This window comes from Choloepus didactylus, chromosome 1 (genome assembly GCF_015220235.1).
Source record: "Choloepus didactylus isolate mChoDid1 chromosome 1, mChoDid1.pri, whole genome shotgun sequence".
Lineage (NCBI taxonomy): Eukaryota > Metazoa > Chordata > Mammalia > Pilosa > Megalonychidae > Choloepus > Choloepus didactylus.
The window spans coordinates 93,426,067-93,445,100 of NC_051307.1; the positions used below are offsets into that span (position 1 = coordinate 93,426,067).

Consider the following 19,034-nt stretch of genomic DNA (forward strand, 5'->3'; position numbering starts at 1 on the left):
ATAATCACACATACACACAAAATGATAGAGAAACAATTCATTATCTTGAAAACTAACAAATTAAGAAAAATAACAAAACATCCTGCCTTTCCTATAGGAATTGCATCACTGAGTAACCAAATAGTTAAATGAGGGATAGCAACCTATTTAAAAAAGTTCTAGCTATAGCTATTCTATGATTGATAGAGAAAATTTCCTGGATCAAGATGGTGGAGAGAGATGCTTCAGGGTTCCATCCCCCACAGAAGTTTTGAGCAACCAAAAAGAAGTGGCAGAAACATCTTTCTCAAAGCTCCAGAAAACAGTTAAAGGATTGCAGTAATGGAGTGAGCCCTGAATCAGGAAAAAGACCACTTAAAACAGTAGGATCTGGAGGTGCCCTGGCTGGCCCCTCCCCCACCTCTCATGGGCTGGGTGCAGAGACAGCCCTCACTCCCAGTGAGTATCCCTGGTCCCAGTTTTGGAGAGAGTAGTGTAATCCTTGTGTAACCCTTGTGCACATACTGGGAGCTCAAAAGGATACTATTGAGGAGAAAGCCACGAAAGCAAGAAGCTGAAAGCAATGAAACCCAGAAGAGAAGGGAGAGACCAGCAGACGCTGCCATGCGCCTTGCCATGGGACGGAGAAGTCCAGGGTTGCCAGCAGCTGGTCTCCGGGAAGAAAGCATTGCCTTGATGATGCCTTAATTTCGACATTTTCACAGCCTCAAAACTACCTATCTTCAATGGTGGAATACAATTGTGACGGTTAGGTTCATGTGTCAACTTGGCCAGGTGATGGTGCCCAGCTGTCTGGTCAAGCAAGCACTGGCCTAACAATTGCTGTGAGGACATTTGTGGCTGGTTAATAAACCAACAGGCTGGTTTATTAAATCATCAGTCAGTTGACTGCAGCTGCGACTGATGACTAACCAAAGGGCATGTCTTTCACAATGAGAGAATGCAATTGGCTGGATTTAATCCAATTAATCAGGTGAAGACTTATAAGCAAGACAGATAGAGGACCTTCACTTCTTTGGCTCCCAGCGAAGCATTTCCTGAGGAGTTCGTCAAAGTTGCTGGTTCGTTTCCTGAGGAGTTCATCGGACATCTTCCTTGGAGTTGACAGTTGACTGGCTGCCCTATAGAATTTGGACTCGTGCATACCCACAGTTGCGTGAGTCACTTTTATAAATTTTGTAGTCATAGATACCTCTCATTGATTCCATTTCCCTAGAGAACCCTAACTAATACAACAATATAAGGGAGTTGGAACAAGAACTTGAAAATGTAGAGAGACTGAAGAAAAAATGAGAGAGGCGCAAAAGGCTTCAGCATGAGAAAGAAATTTGGTGTATCCTGTTGTTATGATTCTCCTCCTGATGGAGATAGTCATCTCAGTCCTCTTGGTGGCTTGTAATATTCTTTGCCTGTTGGTTTATGAAACAGCAATGCCAAAGGGAACAAGGGGGCCTGAAATAGGAAATGCCTCTCTTTCTACTTTTGGTTTTCTGGGAGCTGCACCTGAAATCATTTTGATTTTCTATCTTATGGTGTCCTCTGTTGTTGGTTTCTATAGTACCCGATTTTTTGGAAACTTTACTATTAGGAAGGATGGCACAACTACGACAAAGATCAATGGGAATTGTGTGTCAATCTTAGTGTTAAGCTCTGCACTGCCCGTAATGTCAAGAACACTGGGGAATCGCTAGATTTGATCTATGGAGATTTGATCTACTCAGAAGGTTTAATTGGCTGGGAAATTTCTATATTGTATTATTCCACAATCTGCTTTTTGCTATTGTGACAACATAGTGTCTGATCAGAAAATTCACCTCTGCTCTACAGGAAGAACTTTTCAAGGCTCTAGGGCTTCATAAACTTCAGTTATCAAATACTGATTCAGACACAACAAAACCTTCTGCAAATGGACATCAGAAAAACTTTGTGAGATACACAGCAACATTCTGCAATGAAGAGACCTGAGAACTTCAAATTTATGACATTCCTGTCAGTCATAGAAATGTTTTCATACTGACTTTCGTTCATATTAGTCCTGCACCTGTCAGTGTCATTTTCTTTCATAATCTATTAGGAACTTGGCTATCGCCAATTTTTCTTGATTCAAATTTAGTTTTCTGATGGAATCTATATTTTCCAGTTAAACACAAATTACTTATAGACTTACAGAATCTGAGAAGAGCGCAAATTCTTCTACAGACACATTTGCTTGCATCAGTAAATATCATCATCCAGATGAAAAATTGTTTTTGCCTGATATGAAAATGTTAGAAAAGGGAAACGTTGGGGACTTTCTAACAATTCATTTGAACATTACATATTTTATTTTAAATGTAGAAACATACATGAAAAGTATCCATGATACTGAGTGAAGGTTCTGCAAAAAATACCGTTTTCAAATGCAATAAAAACTGCTTATAGATGTCATTATTATGGCAATGGGTGCAGGGGAACTGTAACAATTGTAAATTATATTTTTCATTTCCTTAAAAAAAAAAACAAAAGCATAGCTTCTGATTTATGTTACGGAACGCTATTGATTAGACTTTGAGTCAAGTTTAAAATACTAAGTTCTTTTAAAATCTGAGCCTTAGTAGAAAGCCACAGGAATACCTTCTATTGAAAAGTACATAAGTTATGGTAGGAAGTATTATGTAATCATAGTTCTATGAAAGTTTGTATGTATATAATTTAATATTATCTTTCACCGTTGCCAGTGTTAAACACATTTGTAACTTAGATTTTGCCTTTTAGGCTATATACAAACTCAGTGGGTTTTTTGTTTGTTGTTTAGTGTTTTCTTCAAAAATCACTTAATTCCCTGTGCTTTTGTGACCCTTGGGAATAACAGAAATGCTCAGTGGTAGAAACTACTTTTTTCATCATATTCTTCAGGTTTTGGTTACTTTTGTATATGCCAGTTGAAACATCAGACTTATAAAGTTACCAGCTTAACATGCCAAACTTACAACTTACAGTGTCAGCATTCATAATATAAGAATAGTTTTGCAGTGTAACATGATTAGAATATCAGTTAGTTAATAAATTGTAAATAATTGTTAGGATGGTTTTCTAACTTTAAGTCCACAGAATAAATTTATGAAAATTATACTGTGTTATCAACCACCAGGGTAGAATACCTAAAAATATGAGATGGCCCCATTTTCACACAGTTTATAGTTATGCAGGTTATATAAATATATATATGTTCACATACAGTGTGTGTATGACAATAGGTTGTCTGTGTTCATCAAAAGTAAAAGAACATTTTTCTCAAATGGTTGAATATAAAGTTTTTTTGGAGAAATTTATGAGAAACAGTCTACGTATTTAACATAAAAAACTTCCACTTAGAACCATAATAATAAGAAAAAGTAATGTTTATTTGTAAGCTCCATCTAGCATACCTTTGCCTTATTTACACTTCTTCACTTCCTTCTGAGCTTCTTGTTTTAAAATGCAGCTTAGTTTAAAAATGAAAGAACGTTTTGCGACTCTAAGCCATACCCAGTAAATTCCATCAGTCTAGTATTGGTGAATTTCTCAGCAGTTTAACTGATCTCACTAGAGCTACATACCTAGAAAAGTAATAAAAGTCAGCTGCTTTTCTAATTTCATTGTTAATTATACCTATTTAAGCATTAATTGCAAGCTTCAATGTTTACTGAAACTTGGAATCTATACTTTGATGAGACCAAGTCAAGAGGAGAAGAGAAATAAGCTCAGAAGTATACTAATATCGCTTTCAACTTACACCAAATTCAGGGCAAAGAAAGAGTTCCTGGGTATTTGTAAGAATTACTGAAAATTTTTGAGTAAAATATTAAAATCTTTCACTGTCTAAAAAAAAAAGATATTATTGAGACATAAGTGGGAATATAGAATATAAACTTTATATTACTGTTAAATTTCTTGAACTTGATAATTGCACCTAAGGTGATTACATAAGCGAATATTTTGTTTGTAGGACATGTACATGGAAATATTATGTGTTCAAGGAGTATGATGTGTGCAACCTGCTCTAAAATGTTCAGTAGATAGATAGAAAGAAAAGGGGGGGGGGGAGAGAAGGAAGGAGGGAAGGAGGAACAGTGACTTTTTAAATATAATCTTAAAACTGTAAGCAAGCAGATAATTGTAAAGTACCTTAAAATGTAACCTTGAAAGCTGGATGAAGGCTACAATGGAAGCTCTTATGCTTTCAAAGGAGCAATCTGTAAACATCAAGTCTGAAGCAGTATGTAAATGTAAAGTCTGCACCAAGATCTGAATAAGCATTCATCTAGGGTCCCTAGACATCCCAGATATGAATAAAGCCTTTTCATCTATCTCCCTAAACACCTAGAGACACCTTTCCCAGGTGCCACCTAGTTTCTGAGGAAAACAGGAAGTAACCAAATTACTGAAGTTCTCCAAACCTGTTACATGTTAACTGAAATGATTAACTCTCTTTGTCTCTAATGGGTTTAGCCAATTAAAGAATCACTGGGAGATTGCCCCAAACCTCCCAGATATAGATAAGCCTTTTGTTTATCACTCTTGTTGCATGTTAATTAAACGATTATCTCTCTGTTTCTGAACCTGCATAAAAACCAACTGAAGAAACACTTCGGGGAGGCAGATTTGGGAAAGCTTCCCCTGACTCCTGCCAATGTAAATAAACCATCTTTTCTTCTTCAGCCTGGTTTGGTGTGACTTCTATTGGCTGCCCTGAGTGACGTTAGGGAGGGAGTAAAGGAGGGAGGGAGGCTGGGGAGGGCCATGGTGGCAAAATGTTTAAATTGGTGCATCTGGATATCTGAAGTTGGTGTGGTATGTTGGGATTCTCTCTAATAGGTTTGTATTATTTTGCAAGTGTCCTGTAAGTTTGAAATTATTTCAAAATTAAAAGTTTAAAAAAAAAAGAATATCACCATGTTGCAACACTCAATGAATTAATGGATTTTGGATTGAGCACCAATGGCTGTTATCTTTACAAAAAGACATTCAGAAATTATATGCCTCCTACTCAAAGAACAGAACATTGCCTTTATCTTGCCAAAGGGACAGAACCTTAATCTGATCAAGTCTCTGGATCAGCTGCACATTTTCGGGAAATACATACAAAGAGATATACTGAAATATAGTCACTCTCGTTATTATGCATTTAGATTTAATTAAATATACCGAGAGATTCCTCTGCTCACCACTGTCTTCTCTCCTCTTCATCTACCCTATCTCTGCTCAGATTTAGTGAGAATCCTTTCACTAAGAACTATCCCTAGATGGAAGACCTGACTAATGTATTATCTGAATTCCTGCATATCTGCAAATATCTTGCTTTCACCATAATAAGTGATTATCTTGGCTAGACACAGGATTCTTAGGTCTGCATTTATTTTCTTGATAATCTGTAGATGTCACCCCACTATCTTCTAGTTTCCAGTGTCACAATTGAGCAGTCCAGTGCCAAATTGATTATTTTTCCTTTGTAAGTAGCCTGTTCTTTTCTCCCAATCATCTCCAATAGTCTAGTCTGGAAGTCAGTGAGCTCTTTCAATCGTTCTTCAAATCAGAGTTCTCCTCTATCATATGTTTAATTGTTGCATCTCCTCCATTTGCTCTTTCTCCTTTTTTTTCTTGTTTTGAGATACTCCTCTCCTTAATCTTCAAGACCACGAATTCTGGTCTCAACAGTAATTGTCCTTTCCATCAGCTCATACACAGAAATATTTTTTCTCACTTTTTGTTTTAGTACTTTTATGCTATAATTAACTCAATTTTTGTTTTGTTTTGTTTGTTAAATTTACCATCTATCTCTTCCATTAGTTCTATTGTTCTGGATGTTCTCCTTATTCACTTTCTCCCAGGCTGCAGGATTCCCTTTAAGAGAATTATTTTCCTTTGCCAGTTAATGGCTTTCATTTCTGGAGCTCAGGTCAAGCTGCTAGGGTACTTTGAGTGGAACTAAACTTTCTCAGGTATAACTATTTCTGCTAACTCAAAAGTTTTGATAATTGCCTCAAGGCTCTTGCCTTTTGTTTCCATTTGGACTCCAGGATATCCCTGGTACTCATGCATTTCCTACAGGCCCTATCTGCCTGCCAGCCCAAGTTGCTTTATTCTGAAGTGTAGTTAGTAATTGCAGTTGGTGAACACATCACCATCTTGTCAAAATGCTCTATCATATTCACCTGGAAAAAGTTAAAGCCCAGGTAACAGAAGCCATTACTTAAGATTAAAAATTTCCAGAGAATAACACTGGGAATTATTTCTTTAATACAAAGTACAACAAGAATTATTTAAAATCCAGAAGAATGCAATAGATGATTTCAATCTTGTTTTTCTCCTCATGCTAAAGACAGAAAAAAAATGACAGTAAGAGATACACTAGGCTCATTAAAATGCATCACATGAACAAGTACATCTTCATTTTTAAATAATCAGCTAATTTAACACATAACATTTCTATTTTTGAAACCAGTTTCTGACTAAGAGTTCTCATGTTTCCACTCAAATTGTATTTTGATTTCAATTTAGGATAAGTAGTTTCTTCCTTGTGTTAATTGAGTAAATTTTTTACATGCTATAAATTCATCAATGAAGAGACTGAATTATTCACTTGGTCATAGATCATATGATGGAAAATATGGCAAAATATTACTGACTATTGGTCTGTAAAGGATATGTTGTCATATTCCATCAAGGAGAAAATAAAAATGTGATAAAATAGAAACACCCCCCCCGCTTAAAATTATGGATGTTTTATTCTTAAAATGTGATAAAATAGAACCCCCTCCCCTTAAAACTATGGATGTTTTATTCTTAAAATTCTTTTTCTTGTTATAAAAACCAATGCTGGTTAGTTTCATACATGCAGAAGACTGCATAAAAACATACACATTCAAAGAAACAAAACATTGCCAGTACCCCAGAAATCTCAGTGTTGCTTTTCCTGATTGTAACCCCTTTCCCTCCCCAATAGACAGAACCATCTGTGATATTCTGTTATAATCATTTCCTTGATAGTTGTATAGTTTTCACACTTTATACTTTGTAGTTTTGCCTCTTACATTCATTTTCTTTTGCTGCTGTAACAAACTATTACAAATTCAGTGTCTTAAAAAAAACACAAATTTATTATCTTTTGGTTCTGGAGGTCAAAGTCCAAAACGGGTCTCACTGGGTTAAAATCAAGGTGCCATTCCTTCTGGAGGCTATAGGGGGAAATCTATTTCCTTTTCTTTTTCAGTTTTGGCAGTCCTTGGCTCATGGACCCATTCCTAGATCTTCAAGCTAGCAACATTGGCCCAAGTTCTTCTCATGCTGCCATCTCTCTGGTTCTCTCTCTTCTGCCTTCCTCTTCCACTTTTAAGGATCTTTATTATAAACTGCTGCTCCCCCTCTCCCAAGAATCCATGATAACCTTCCTATTTTAAAGTTAGTTGATCAGCAACCGTAATTTCTCTTTGCCACGTAAACTGACATATTCACAGGTTAGTGAGATTAGGACACCGACGTGTTTTTGAGAGGGTTATTATTCTGCCTACTACACCTCTGAACTTTCTAAAGTAGAAACACACTAAACGTGTATTATTTTGTAACTTTCATGCAACATTATTTGAGATTCATTCATATAGCTGTACACTGCAGTTGTTCCTTCATCTTTATTGTTTCACAGTATTCTAGTATATGAAAGATCCATCTTTTATTTACCCATTCTCCTACTGATGAACACTCAAGATTCCACATTGATTTAGGACATGTACCTAGGAGTGAAAATATTTTGTAACAAGATTCACAGTTGCACAAGAGAATGCCAAATTGTTTTCCAAAGTGGTCATACCAAATTATACATCCACCAGCAGTGTACGAAGAGTTCTGTGGCTTCATATCCTTGCCAACATTTATTATGACATGCTTCAATTTTTGTACAATGGCACTTCATTGTTATTTTAATTTTCATTTCCCTGATTACTAATGAGGTAGAACATCTTTTCATATGTTTACTGGCCATCTAGATTTCCTTTCTTGTGAAGTGACTGCCTGATTTTTTTTGGTTTGTAGATCTTTAAAAATCTTGAAAGAGTTGTTAGTTACATGTTTTGCAAATATCTTCTCCCACTCCGTAGTTTGAATTTTCACTCTTCATGGTGTCTTTTGATGAGCAGAAGTCTTTAATTTTAATAGAGCAAACATTTTTTAATTAATATTTTCCTTTACTGTTAGTAATTTATCCTGTTTTAAATCTTTCTCTATCCCAAGGTCATAAAGATATTCTCTTCCATGTGTATTTATTCTACAAGGAATTTATTTATTTATTTACTTTGTATAATATGAGACAAGAGGCCAATTTCATTTTCTTCCAAAGGAATATCCAATTGTCCTGGTGACAGTGATTAATAGTTATTTTTCTATAACATCTCTGTCATATATCAGCTGTTCATATTTATGTGCATCTGTTTGGGGACTCCTCACTTGTTCCATTGCTTTATTTGTCTACCCTTACATCAATATCACAGAATCTTAAGTTACTATAGCTTAAAACAAGTCTTAATATCTAGTGGAGTATTTATTCCTACCTCTTTGTAGTTCTTCAAGTGTGTATTGTAGATTGAGCTAGTTAAATCTCTTAAAAACACTTTTTGAGATTTTTATTGGGATTGCAGTGAATCTATTTGGGAAGAAATGACATCTTTACAATACTGAATCTTTCAATCCATGAACATAGTATCTCTATCTCTCCATTAATTAACCAAAGCCTTCCTTAATGCCCCTCAACAATATTATATCATTTTCCTCAGAGAAGTTCTATATATTTTTTATTAGATTTATTCCAAGGTCCATATTATTTGTAAATGATACATAATTTTAAAATTTCATTTTCTTTTATTCATATATAGAAATAAAATTGATTCTAGTATACTGATTTTGCATACGGTATCCTTGGTAAACTCTTTTATTAGCTCATATAATTTATCTATAGATTCTTCTGGATCATTCTTTTACATAATCATATGGTTCTATGAAAAATGAAAGTTTTGTTTCTTCTTTTCTGATCCTTGTTTATTTATTTATTTATCATTTATTTACCTACTTGCTTCTCTTACTGTGCTGGCTAGGCCCTCCAATACAATGTTTTAAAAAGTGGTGATAGAAGGCATCCTTGTCCTGTTCCTCATCTCAAAGGATTTCTGTAGATATTCTTTATCAGATTAAGGAAATTTATTCCTATTCCTAGTTTGCTAGGATTTTTTTTAAAATCAGTAAGGGAGGTTGAATTTATCAATCTCTTTTTCTCCATCTATTGAGATGATCATAAGATTGTCATCTTTCATTATATTAATGTGGAATTAAATTTTACCTTTTATTCCACTTATTTGGAATTATTTTTTTCCTTTCCATTAATTCTTTATTCTATTAATGTGGAATAAAATTACCTGATTTTCTAAAGTTAAACAAATCTTGCAGTCCTGAGATAAACCCAACTTGGTCATGATGTATTATCCTTTATATTAGCTGGATTCAGTTTAATATTTGGTTCAAGATTTTTGCATTTATGACAATTAATGAGTTTGGACTGTAATTTTCCCATCTCACACTAATCTTGTCAGGGTTCAATACCAAGGTTGTGCAGTTCTCATAAAATTTAGTTTGGGGGTAGTCTCTATTTTTCTACTGACTGAAAGGGTTCATATTGATTTCAAATCATCTCCTTTTTTAAAGGCTTGTTAGAATTCACTGGTGAAGCCAGTTGGGCCTGGAGTTTTCCTTGAAGGAAACTTTTTCACTACTGATTGAATTTCTTTAATACTTATAGTACTACTGAGGTTTTATATTTCTTCTTGAGTCAGTTTTATGTTATAATTTTCTAGGAGTTTGCCATTTTTATCAGAGTTTTCCATTTTATTGGCATGAAGCTATTCATGGTATCTCTTATCTTTTTAATATCTATAGCATCTGTAGTGATGTAATCTATTTTGGTTAATTTATCTTCTTTCTTTCTTGAACAATCTCTTCAAAGGTTTGTCAATATCATTAGGTGTTTTCAAAGTATCAACTCTGGCTTTGTTAACCCTATTCATTGTGTATTTCCTATGCTCCCATGCTGCTAATTTCTGCTCCTATTTACATCATCTCCTTTTTCTATTTGAGGAAGGAGGTTGTGCTATTCTTTCTATAATTGCTTGAAATGCTTAGTCTATGAATGTTTAGACATATTTCTTTTCAAACATTTGCATTTAAAGTTAAAAAATTCCCTCCAAATGCTTCTTTAGCTGTATCTCATGAGTTTTTAAATTCTAATTATTAATACTCTAGTTACCTTTTTGTTAATGATTTTTAGCAACTGTATTGTGTTAAGACATTATTCTCTACATGATTTCAATCCTTTCATGTTTGTTGAGACTTTCTTTATGGTACAGCATGTGGTCAATTTTTATAAATATTCCATGTGAGTCTGAAAAGGACATTGGGAATAATGTTCTAATATGTCTATTATGTTACAATTGTTTGATTACATTTGTCAAAGTAATATTCTTACTTTTTTTTTTTTTGGTCAGCTTGTTCTATCAATTGTGGAGAGAGGGAGATATATTACAATCTTCCATTGTTATTCAGTCATCTTGTGTATTTTTCCCTGTAACTCTTTCAACCTTTTCTTTATTATTATTATTATTTTTTTTTTTTGGTGCTTTCCTATTAGGTATATATAACATTTAAAATTATTATATCTTCCTGGTGAATTGAAACTTTTTTAATTATGAAATTACCCCTATTATCCCTAGCAATGCTATTTGGTGTGGTGGACAAATTTTAATGTGGCTTCCATGATTCCTGCCTCCTGGTGTTCATGCCCTGTATAATCCATCCCCCTCTTAAGCATGGGTGGGACCTGTGACTTGCTTCTAACCAGTGGAATATGGAAAAGAACAGAAAGTCACTCTTGTGATTATCTTATATAATACTCTATGTCTTCCTAGCAGACTTACTCTAGAGTCTCTCTCTTTGTTGCTGGCTTTGAAAAAACAAATTGACATAAATTATACAGCTGCTTTTTGACAACAATATGAGAGAGCTTGGAAGTGGACTGCTAATCAAGTCTCCAGATGAGTACTCAGTCCCAGATAACACTTTGACTGCAGCCTTGCAAGTACCCAGCTAAGCTGTGCTTGGACTCCTGACCCACAGAAACATGAAATACTTTAAGTGCCTAAGTTTGTGGTAATTTGTTATACAGCAAAGAAAACTAATACAATCAGTGTTTACATAGAATATCTTTTCCTATCTTTAATTTCAACCTTTCTGCAGCCCTATGTTTTGAATGAGTTTCTTATAAACAGTATATAAATAGATTTTGCTTTTTAAAAATTGACAATCTATAATGGGACACTTTATTTATATTTAACATAAATACTCAATATATTTGGATTTTTCAAAGGGTCATGTTATTTGTGGGAGACAAAATTCATTGCCCTTTAAATATCCATTGTCTCTGCTTTTTCTTACTATTAGAACCTCAATTTGTCAATTGTGTTCAATATAACAAACTGCATAACTATACCAGTGACTGATACTTCCAATTTCATTAATCATTCAAAGTTCCAACTAAGGAAATAAAAATAGATGCAAAATTTGAGCTCCCTTGAGTTGGCAACTGAACTGATGTAGGAAATAAGCATTCATAGGCAGTATTCTGAGTGTGTATGCTTGAAAATTATCTCATGTTTTTCCATGGGGTGGGGGGTAATTTCTTAGCTTTTGAGGACTAACTTTACAATAATGCCATATACTTGCAAATACGTTTCTTTTCCAATATTCTCTCTCTTGGTACATAATGCTTACATCCACTCAGTTGCTTAAGTCAGAATTCTGTAATCATCACCGACCCTTTCTCTTTTCAGCAATCTAATCCTATCAGCAAACAATGTCAGTTTCTTGGTCCAAACGTATCTTGAATTCATCCATTTCTCTTCACCTCCTTTGTCATTGCCTCTTAGGATTATTCTAAGTATTAAATAAAATGTGTGGAAAATCACTTTTTATACTGTAAAATGCAAAAGCAACACAATTCCATTATGTTTTTACATAGAGACAAGCATAATGCCAGCTTCACATGGCTGACTCCAAGAGAACAAAACCAAACAACAAAATCTCCCAAATTACAGGGTATTATACAATGCAATAAAATACAGCAGTACAATACAGTAATTTATAATAATATTTGGTCACCAAAAATAAGTAAAATTATGTTCTGTATACTCAGCTTTAAAAGTCAAGAAAATGTAGAAAACATTTATTTAAAGATTTACATTAAAAATGATTTAAAACCATTCCTTATTCTTCAGTAATATTAAACAAAGAAATTACTGTATCTTTGTGTCACTAGAGTGACATACAGATAACACTACCACACAAGCCTGCTAAGTTTCCAACTCTATTTCAGGGTAATCAATCTTATGTTGTTTTACAGATAGAAAACTCAATTAAGATTTGCCAATTATTGTAAAAAGCCACAAACTGGATCATAAACAATTTTGTAATGGAGATGGTTCATAAACAATTTTGTAGTGAAAATATTAAATTACTTCTATGTATCACATCATGAATGTGGCCTTGGCCTTTTACCAGCCACTATCTTTTTTTCAAATGCCAGTGATATAAGCCAACAATTATAGCAATCTTTGGCACAGTCCTTGGACATATTATTCAGTTGACCAAAGCAGAAAAAGTCTATTTTTGCCTGATAAAAATATGAGAAAACTTTTGACAAAGGAAAATATTATGGAAGTTCCAATTAGCTAAAAGAACTATATGAATGAAAAAAGTTTTAAGCATCTATTTTGCAATCAAACTACTGATTATTTTCCTAATTTACAAAAATCCTACCCTTCAAGGTAAACTCATCTGAAAGGTACTGTAACTTTTAAAATAAAATGTTAAAGAAAAAAGCTTTAAAAACAGCAAAAGTTCCTTAACAGTAATCTCAGACTGTGGAGCACTCACCTCTATATGGTACTTTTTAGAGGTGGGGATTGCATAAGAACAATCACCGTAGATTCACACAGCAAATATTTAATTAGACTCTACTACTATGCTATTAGGGTAGGAGCTGTGTTTGTTTTGTTCAACTCTGTATACTGTATACTTGGCACCCAGGAGAGAGCATGTAATATGAGCTTAATGAAATATTTGTTCAAAGAATTAGCAAATGAATGTATGAAACAAAAACTATGGACTCAGAAATGAGTAAGATATCCTGTCCTCTATCTATAGTACAACTACATTATTAACAGTAAAAAAGGGCGAAGATACAATTTTACCTTTACGGCTTTTTATGTTTAAAGAAATACTATACAAGCTGAAATGAAAATAATTTATTTCCAAACAAACAAATGATAAATAATTTACATAAAGTAATAAAATCTAACTATTGAGGGAAAAAAAAACTACATATTATGTGTGTCAAACTATAGATAAAATATTTTATATATATTTTTTAAAAGGCTGAGATGGGTTACAACTGTAAAATAAAGTGTTATGTGCCACTTTAGGGATATATACATATGACTTTGGACCATTTTTTTACATTCTGCAGTATAATATGATTTTGATTGATGACATCCCTTCCTGTTTAAAAAAAATACATAAATATATATATAATTTAACTATTTATATATTATCTGCATGGACCCTTGAACTTTTATTTTATCATCCATTACTGTCCTTTATTTTGATGGTCAAATTGTCCCAGATTTGACTATGGGAACCCCCCTACAGGCAAGCTTCTGTGTTTTTTTTATATGCCCCCTTTTTTTTTTTTTTTTTTTTTTTTTTTTGTATTTTCTTATATTCTGGCACAACAAGATGTTCCAGGCTTATCTTCTAACTTCTTTGCTGCAGTTCTGGAATCAGCTATTTCTCACCATTACAACAGAAACTTCTATGGGGAGTTGGATTTGGGTATACGTGTAGAGGAGGGAAAAGCCACCAATCCCAAGGGAAGTTGCAGAATAAATGATTGTTTATTTTTAAGCCATGGCACTTTGGGGTAGTCTGTTACACAGCAACAGATAACCAAAACAGTAATTGGGATCTGGAGTGTTGCTGCAACAAAAACCTAAAACAATCGGCATTGGTTTTAGGACCAGGTAGCAGGCAGGGCTCTAAAGGGCCTTTCTGGGCTGGAAGGGCGGTGAAAAAGATTACTTTTGAAGGCTGGAAAAGGGGGCACTCTAGTTATGTTTTAGCAGGATAATTAGAAAAACAACAATCTGCACTAATGTGGAAGACAGAAAAGGGTACTTAATGAACTTGCAGATTTAAATCACCACAAAACATATGGCTATATGTAATGAGACCTATGTTAGCTGAAGTTAAGAAATATTTGACAACAAAACCACTAAGTATTAATCTTAGATCTTAATGATGAGAAAGGAAATGTATATATTTACATACACATATACATATATATTCTAGCAATTTTCCTTCTAATTTTATTTTTCTCCCCTCATTGATTTTTAGATATCATTCAAATACATTACATATTTTTCCTGTTCAAATAATGCAGGGAAAACAAAAGACCAAACAACCTAAAAGGCCGTCTTACCTTACTCAGGAATGAAGACGCATTTCTGTCTACAATGGGTTCTAGGTTCATGTAAGACTGGAAAATGGACTCAATTTTAGAGTCGACAACAACCATCCTAAACTGTGATCCAATTCTGTTTATTTTCTTTCTTCTTGAAATACTGCTGATCACTTACTGCCAATAAAAGAGCTTTCAAAACTTTAAAAACTATCCTAAAACAACACAGTTTAGAGAAAAATTATTTCTTAAATGAGAACTATGATATCATCAGATTTTAGTTGTGGCTCTACCACTTATTACCATATTAATCTCTAGAACATTTCAGGATATCTGCCCTAGAACTGTCAGCAAGATGCTTTCAACTGTTACTTTTTTTTATAAGAGGCATGCTAAGAGGTACTTTTTTTCTAGGTTCTCTACTAACTGCTCAATAACGTTACAATTTCATGAATTAGGATTGGCTGACTCCTACTTTCGGGGGTCAAACATGGAGCCCAAAGACATAACAACAATATGGATTCTTAAGCCAGAAAAAAGCTTTGGGGAAACATTTAACTGGAATGGCACTTCTTCCCAGGTATTTTTCTAACTTAATCCCCATATAGCATTAGAGAAGCAGTCTTGCATAATGGTGAGGGGTACAGTCTATGAAGTCTGGAGTTTGTTTCCTTGGTTTTGCTATTTACAGACTGTATGACCTTGAACAAATTATTTAAATATTCTATGCTTCAGTTTTCTTATCTGTAAACAAGGGATAGGAATAGCAAATTTAATCTTATAGTGTTGTAATGATGAAATAGTTTAGCATATGTAAACACTTTCTGGCACATAGTAAGTGCTCATCATTATCATCTACTTTTTCCATTATAATGCTCAGCCAAATTATAGTACAGGGTTACTGAACCTTCTAATTACAATTCACCTGTCTTGCTCTTTATTATTTTTTATTTTTTCTGGTTAAAAGCACTTTATTGATTACAATATCAATTCATAGCAACAGTATTTCACCACTGAGTTACTGAACACAATCCCTGTGAAGAAAGATTCAAGAATACTGTTGAATCAAGTTGATAATTTATTGGTTGGTTTAAACTTTTATGAAAGCTTTAATCTAGATATATACCTTTACTGTAATTAGTAAAACTAGTCATACTCATAGTTAACTGGTAACAAGTGTGTGGAAACCACTCTAGGTGAGTGAAGAAAAACATTTTCAGAAGGCTATAACATGAAAATATTTGATCAACTTAAAAAACCCACTTAGATACGGATGCCTTTGGACAGGAATCTGCAAATGCAAGTGTTCAGATGCTTCTTTGAAGAGAAAACAAAAGTATAGAGCACCATTGTGTGAATGAAAGAAAAGGTTTGAGATACCAAGTATATCACTGAAGCTGTATTAATACAAAATAATAATGTGGGCACACCTGTCTTGCTCTCAATTATAAAGAGGGATTACTTTTCCTGAGCCATCTGTTTTCTCCCAGGTTCCACCAAATACAATCTCTCTTTGTTCTTAATCTTTTGGATTTACCTCCTCTTTCTATTTCCAACCTCTAGTTTTATAATTATCATTAATTGGAACAATTCATAATTTGTATACTCTGAAACCAAAAGTCATACTGTTTTAGAAGAGATATATACTGAAGAAAACCTACACACCTGAATATGAGGAGTTTCACAGATGGATTGCCGTTATTTCCAAATGTTGAAGAATTCAGAACATAATTTCAGACATGCAGTTTGAGACTCTGTTGGACATATCATTCATACAACATGGTAGCGAGACATTTAAACTATTTAATCTCTCATTCTTTTTGTATTTTATCTGCTCTAGATTTTTCCATGATCTTCACTACGTGAAAGAAACTGGTCTACTCAAAAACACACCAATTCAAGAAATGTATTAACGTATTTCACCATAAATAATCTTGGTAAATCTTTAGTTTTGAAAGATCTATACAATGATGGTGATGGTAGCACAACACTGTGAATGTAATTAACAGCACTGAAATATATATCTGAATCTGGTTAAAAGGGGAAACGCTAGGTTGTATATATGGTAACAGAATAAAAATTTAAAAAAAAATCCATGGACTGCACTACACAAACAGTGGACCCTAAGTTAAACCATGGACTACAGTTAAGCGCAATTCTAGGAATGTGTTTTCATCAATTGTAACAAAGGTCGCACTCCAATGCAAGGTGTTAATAATAGGGTTGTATATGGGAATCCTGTATTTTATGCATGACTATTCTGTAAACCTACAACTTCTCTAATACAGAAAAAAGTTGGAAAACAAACTAAACAGATGTTTAAGAAAAAGAATTCGATATAGCAACAAATGAAAAGTAAGCACAAAGACTCATACCACTCCCTCTCTCACTAGCTAAGCCAACTTGGCAGGTGAAATCACTGCCCTCCCTCCTACATGGGATCTGACACCCAGAGGTGTAAATTTCCCTGGCAATGTGGAATATGACTCCCGGGGAGGAATCTGGACCCAGCATTGTGGGATGGAGATTCCAAAACAGCCAAGAGGTCACTCTGGTGGGCACTCTTATGCACGATACAGATAACTCTTTTTAGGTTTTAATGAATTGGAATACCTAGTAGTAAATACCTGAAACCACTAAACTCCAACCCAGTAGCCTTGACTCTTGAAGACAATTGTATAACAATGTAGTTTACAAGGGTGACAATGTGATTGTGGAAGCCTTCTGGTTCACACTCCCCTTTATCCAGTGGATGGATGGATAGTAGAAAAACGGGGGCAAAACAACTAAAGGAAAAATAGGGCGGGGGAGGACGGTTTGGGTATTCTTTTTTTACTCTTATTTTCACTTTTTCTGGTACAAGGAAAATGTTAAAAAAATAGATCGGGGTGATGAATGAACTCTATGATGGTAATGTGATCAACTGTATATTTTGGATGATTGTATGGTGTGTGAATAAATGTTAATATAAAAATGGCATTCTCAAAAAAAAAAAAGACTCATACCACTAAATTTACATATAAATAAGGATTCTCCCTGCTCCTTGTTCCTTTTCTAAAACTGAGGGCTTTCTATTTCTGTTAGAGACTCTAAGGGCCATAAGGTCCAGAAAAGAAATTAATTATTTTACTAACAAAACAAGAAACCAAAGAAATAGTAGATTCCTTGTAACACAATGGTTTCTTATTGACTTAAATCTTTTAAAAGAAAATGACCTTAAATATCTATGTATTGTTTCATCATTTATCTCAACAAACTATTTGCTCTCAGGTAAGCCAGGCTATGCGGGTCGGCGCAAATCCCTTCTTTCAGATGCAGTCATATAATTGCAATCAACATTCTTAACCCTTCCTATAGGTGCCTTGAGCAATCTTTTTTTTTCTCAGACCAGTGTCTGACTTTTATACTGAAGGTGCCTGAAATCACTTCCTCTCACCCAACCAAGGTAAATTAAATCCAGCCGAACCACTTAATACAACTATTTTTAGTTTAAGCTCAAGTTCTTCACACTCACAACAGGTCAGCTTGAACTTGTTCAATTCTAAATAGAGTTCTTCAGAGTTTTAGCAGCACTTAAAAGAGCAGGTTACCTAAGGCCCACAGGAAAAGGAACCAAGGGGCATTCTTCCCAAACTTCCTGGGCAAAACATAGATGTTTGGCCATTGCGGATTGCTTATTATCATAAATGTATATTGTAAGACACTTTTTAGGATATTTACTCAATGATCATCTTAATTTTTCTCTCTTATTCACAGAAGCTGATCTTCCCTACCCTCCAGTCTTTTGGAGTCATATATACCAGTGATTCCAAACCCTAGGGACCCTCTGAAAGGAAGTAACCCTGAAAGTCATGCTCTCTCCCTAGCTTGATAATTTGGCAAACTCCTGACCCTCCTTCAAGAGCTATCACAAATTCAACTTACTATATTTCCTTTGACTTACCCATGCATTCAAGGTCTTCTCCCACTATGTTTCTCCTATTACTCCAACATAGTAATTATCACATGGTACTGGAATTCATTCATTTTAAGTTCCTTGAGACCAAGAGCTTCCTGCCTTTAGCATCTAACACAATACTTGATCTTATTAAAAGGTCAAGTTTAATTGCCAGAATTAAGCAAACTCTGTGCTAACATTGGGTATTTCATGCTGATCAAATCTCTAATTAGCTATTTTATGCTTATTAAAAATTGGAAGATTAATTATTTCTGAATAAACAAGGCTTATTTGCTAAGTAATCAATAAATTTTTAAAATGTGGGCTCCATTAAGGGGAATATAAAAAAGGATCCTTGATAAAGAAAATGTTGTACGAGATACACCTATGCACCAGGGTCAGATAACAACCAAAGCACCAAAACCTCTTTGAGATTAATTAAAAATCAAATGGATACTACTCAAAGTAAGAAAAAAAAAATGTAATGTCTCTTTTTTAGTGATAACAACCATATCCCATGCCTCAGCAACT

General features: G+C 34.2%; 1 protein-coding gene and 1 pseudogene across 1 annotated transcript in view; one reads left to right on the top strand and one right to left on the bottom strand.

The window, feature by feature from the left end:
• LRCH3 (leucine rich repeats and calponin homology domain containing 3) overlaps positions 1-19,034 on the bottom strand; it is a 209,431-nt gene that overhangs the window by 134,590 nt on the left and 55,807 nt on the right.
• On the top strand, positions 604-1,965 carry LOC119509810 (annotated as a pseudogene).